This window comes from Artemia sp. Qi Xiang Cuo, chromosome 21, assembly GCF_049724085.1.
Source record: "Artemia sp. Qi Xiang Cuo chromosome 21, ASM4972408v1, whole genome shotgun sequence".
NCBI lineage: Eukaryota > Metazoa > Arthropoda > Branchiopoda > Anostraca > Artemiidae > Artemia > Artemia sp. Qi Xiang Cuo.
This window is the reverse complement of record NC_142814.1, coordinates 39,808,218-39,813,736: the sequence shown is the minus strand read 5'-3', so window position 1 is coordinate 39,813,736 and position 5,519 is coordinate 39,808,218.

Here is a 5,519-nt window from a genome sequence, read left to right as displayed (position 1 = left end):
TGTGTTGACGCTCATTTTGTCATGTGTTGACGCTCTCACTGCCACAATGAAACTGAGCTAGCACCAACGAAAGTTGTCTGAGATAGAGAGAGAGAGAGAGGAGTAAATCCTCTTTGAGCACTATCTTTCTTATGAAAAAGTTCAAAATCTCAAAACAAATATTTAAAGGCATATCTATAATATTCTTTTGCCGTTTTGTGACCAATATATCAGTAAACTGTGTAAATGCGTTTGTGCAAAAATGTAGGAGCTTCATACAATAGTCAAATGATGGAGAATCAGTTTTCATTATATCGACAAGCATTCCTCGAGAAAATATCTTCCTTTGAATGGATAGGTCTAGATAACTATCGTCTAGAACCAAATGATTGTCCATAAGATTTAGACTCCCCGTGATTTGCTCGGTCTTAAACCTTTCAATTTTTTAGAGGTATAAAACTATTGCAGCAAGTGTTATACTAGTCAAAATTTTTTTCTACTCTAAAAAATATACGCGAGTCTATCATAGAAAGAAAAAAATACCAATTATTTAGAAACAATTTTATTGAACATATTTACAATAATAATAATCACTGATGCATTCTGTTCTAATCAATATATTTTGATAGGATACCTAATGTTGACCGACGTTTATCTATATTGAGAATATTCACTTTTCTATCCAATCATAGTAGCTCTTTCTGCCTAAATTTTCTGAATGATATTATGCATCTCGTGTACATAATTGCCCATTCAAGATAAAGTCTATAGCCGGCGGTTATTTCCGCAGCCACATTAAGTACTCGTGCATAACTGCTTCTGTTGTCAGCTCCTTCGTTAACCTCCAATAGTGTAAATGCAGCACTCATTATTTTCTCTACTTATACCCATGCCAAGAAACAATTCTTTATCTAATTCAAGTTTCTGCCTAATATGGACTGTAAAGGAAAATAGTCGTTTTATTCAAAACCGAACCACAAATCAAGTTATACCCGCCCTCTTTGAAAACGTATAATAAGCTGTACAAATGTTTACCTATAGGACCAGTAGAATATTGTAGCTACCAGAAACCTGTTTGGTACAGGGGCGCCCTAGAAATAGTACCTTGGTTACTACTCTCGAGCAGAAGGAAAAGAGTTAGCAGCTTGCGCCTTTTCCATATTACAAAAAGATCACTGAACACGTTGGTCCGCCAAACGAATCTGTGAAATTTTACAGGAACAGATCATGAAGTCATATATTTCGAATTTTGGCCAAATATGACACAATATAAGTATTTTTCTTAGTTCTCCTAACTTTAATTGTTCCTTTTTTTTAATTTAAAATCGGGAAGATTTAATCAGAGACAAAAAAATGAAACAAGTTCTTTGTCTTTTAGAGGGAAAAGAGAAAAAAGGGAATCCCTTATCCGGAACTAAAAGGGTACCTTATCTTTTTCATATTTAAAAAATGGAACTGAAAATGTCGGAGCCTCAAATAGACATATGAAACTGTAAAGGAATATGTCTTTCAAAGAATCACAAAGTTCCCCTTGGGGCGTATGTGTTCTGTAAAACGTACAATTTTGCGACAAGCCTACATCTGTAACTTGCACCTAAAATACTTCTCCACACCAAGGGGTAGCAAAAAATTATTTTCTAAACGTCAAAGTAATTTTATTCGTTTTAGGACTTATTAATTCCTCTAAACCAGGATCTGTCAACCTCATCTTTGATATTATTATATATCTTAATTTCTTTTCGTTTTGGGTTCCATTTATTCAGTGATAGTAATTTTTGGTCGTTTTAAGTTTGAATTATTGTATGACTTTATTCATGCTTGTCTTAAGTTTAATATGGCTTTTACTTTTCTTTGAAAAACTTTTTATTGGGAAAATTTTTTTAGGAAACTTAATTTTGTTCGTTTTTTATTGTCGAAGTTTTATTTTTGGTTAATATTATAGATATGTTTTCATATTATAGTCATTTTGACAATCTGGATACACAGTGTCTTAAATTTAGTTCTAAATCCTCTTCACAATTATGTGACAATAACCCTAGCCGTTCTTGAGGTATTGCAGTCACACCATTTTGACATCCTGGATGCACATAGCGTCTTTTGATTAAATACCACATCTCCTCAACATTTCAACTTAAGACTCTTAGCCATTCCAGATATATTGCAGGTATGTCACTTCGACATCCTGGATGCACATACCGTCTTTTATTTAGTTTAACGCCCCCTTAACAATCCCTGAAAGATTGAACTTAATACCTTTAGTGATCCTGAGGCACTATAGATACGCCTTTTTGACAACCTGTATTTTGATTTAGTTCAAAGTCCCCTCAAAATTCCCTTGAAGTTTCAACTTAACACCCACAGCAATTGTTGATATTGCCCATGTGACCTTTTGACAACCTGGATGTGCAGTGCTTTTTTTTATTTAGCTGAACATCCGACTCAACATTCCATGAAAATTTCCACTAAATACCCTGAACTTTTCCTGAGATATTGCTGATACACCATTTTGATAATCTGAATTCATATAGTGTCTTTTAATTTCATTCAACCTCCTCCTAAACATTCCCTGCAAGTTTCAATTTAATGCCCTTAGCTGTGTCTGAGAAATCTCAGATACGTCCTTTTGACAATATGGATATATCTTTTTCTTTAGTTAAACACCCCACTAAGCTTTCCCTGGAACTTTTAAATAATTCCCTTAACCAGTCCTAAGATATTGCAGGTACGCACTCTTGACAACTTGGATGCAACTATTGTCATTTTATATAGTTCCACATCCCTCCCAACTCCCTGAAGTTTTCAACTATTGCTCTTAACCATTCCTTAGATATTGCAAAAGTCCTGCTTTTCTATTATAAAATATATGTTTAAATAATTTTCAATTTGTATTATTTTCAACTCCTTCCCAAGGGTATGTGGGAGGGGATGAAGTCATCCCTGGAGGCGCATTTATTGGTCCTTTCAATTATTTTGATAAAAAATATCAGATTTCTTTGAAGGTTATCGGGGGTTTAAAAGCAAAAAGGGAAAAGAGAGGGAGCTGATTGCTCTCCAATCACTTTAACTTTCAAAGAAATCATTAAATAAGACCTCTCCTATGTTTCTATGACCACTCCTCCCAGATGTAGTGGCTGTGGAGAAGAAAATGAAAATAAATAACGCATTGTATGCTGATCCATCTTTACTTCAGGCAACCCTCATGCATCTGAACTTTACATCTGATTGCTTTACTTGTCTCAATTTAGTAGCTATTTTAGTTCCTATTATATTAGATTTAGCTCCATGTCTGCTTGTCACGTACGGTAAGAACTGGCTAGGCCCTTTTCAAAATTTGAGTTGGTTTCAAGGGTATTTTTCGCCAAATTCTAAATCTATTTTCAGTCTTTCAAGGCTAATAAATAGGAAAGAAGTGGCTCTAAAAACTGTAGACAAGTCCTCAAAGTTTTATTTACCTAGTTCAATACTGTTCAAGTTCTTACGAAGTCAGTGTTGTGGAGGAGGGATGTACTGAAAAACCTTCTTGAGTCCTATTTTAGGCAATGGACCCACTCCAGAAAGTCTGATTTACACGATCTGCAACTTTCTAAGTGACCAAACGTGACCATTCAGCACTTTCACCTTTATTTACTTAACAAGAGCATGAAAGACCTTGGGGCATTTAAAGACCCCTGAAACATTTTCACTTATAAATCTCAAGAGTTAGCAGGGAAGGATCAGATTTTCGGGCCCTATTTTACGACTGTTCTGCAATTTCTCATCTTTACTTAACCAAAAACACGGCAAACCTGGGCAACTGGGTTAGAAATTCTAATCCGAGTCTTTTTATTTTTTTTTTTTTTTTTGAAAGGGAAAAACCAGGTGTACCTAATTCATGAGTTAAGTGTAGAAAAAGAATTACTTAAGACAAATTTGAAGACAACTTACCTCTTCTTTGTCTGGGTAGATGCAATAAAATAATATGGCCTCTTTAAAGATCTCCAAACTCCACCAGAGACATCTGTATTTGAAAATATTATGCCCCTAACTGCAATCAGGCCATAGTAATCATCCATCGCAGATGTTTTATCTTCCTGAAAAAAGAAAAAAAAACGTTAATTATAACTCAATAAAACATTTATCGCTTTTCAAGAACGCGCGTAACAATGGCACATCGATTCGAACCAACACAAATGGATTAAGCCGAATCTTAGCTGTTAAATGAGAACAAAATGTCATCTTAGCCCAAAAATATTAAAATCTAGTCTGTAATTTTTTATGTTATTGTCCTGTTCTTTTTTCGACTCCGAAATACGAATTCGATCTAGTTGGGCTTGTAATAGTTATTTTTGTAAAAAATATTTTATTTTTTAAAGTTAGAAACGTGATTTTTCTACGGAAAATTTTATGAAAAACAAAACAGAAGAGAAATATCTACTGTTTTATTAATTTTCCACTGTATATAACATACTGATAGTCAAGGGTGTCAAAAGAGAAAGAGATTTTACAGGGTAAAAACTTCCTCGTGAGTCCTGTTTCTCATACCTCTAACAACAATTTTAATTTTTTCAGCAGAAAAGAAAAGGGAAAAGCGTTGTGACGTTAGTGCCTCAGTAGATTGAGCTCTGCTAGGTAATACGGATACGAAAATAAATCCCAGCTGTCCAAGGGACCATTGTACAAAAGAAGCGTCGTTAAACTACAGACTGGACTAGAAGGGGGATGGTAGCAGTTGAGGATTCCTGAATTAGGGCATTCTCTTACATAGGAAAATTTGATTGTGACTTGATTTAAGTCCCGTCCGTCCTTGAAGTTCGTCTCGGGGCTTCTCTCTTCGTACTGGGGTGGATGTGCCTTCGGTATGTCTTGTGGTCTTCTGCTAGACGAAGAAGGTCTAAAAGGCAGCGAGGAACGAAGTTTTCGAGGGGACGGGGGAACTACGAAATCGAGAAATGTGATATTGGCCTTCGAAGATAATATTCCGGAGACGGGATTGTACTGTATCAATACGAAAATTTACCGAATTTGAAATAGTTCTATTATCTTGCTCACATTTATTTTTCTATTAGATCAAAGAAATAGCAGAGATAAATCATTGTGAAAAGCCCTGAGAAGACCATTCGGGATTATTTATGTGAATGGTTCATGCTCTTCCAAGTGGCATTGTTACATTATATTCTTTTCGAATATTCCAGAAGAAAAGAAGTCTGGCTATATAAGAATTTACTCCAATCGTCAGTTACTGCGCCTGTTTCTAGTCGTCCGTCTGAACCTGTCCCTTATCACATAAAAACAGATTTTGCACAAAAACTGATACACTATAAAGTTACATCATTCTAATAGAACACTCTGTCGTTAAGATGGTGACTAGGGGACAATAAATTATAATAATAATAATAAAAAATAATAATAACAATAATCTCCAACCTTAAATTTTGTTTAAGGTATTCAGATAAACTAGCAAAATTTACAAGAAAGGTATCCATAGTAATGGAAAATTTGATTATGTTCAGTAGACAGAAAAACTGAACAAAATAAAATAGAATAAGATTAAGCTGGCATAT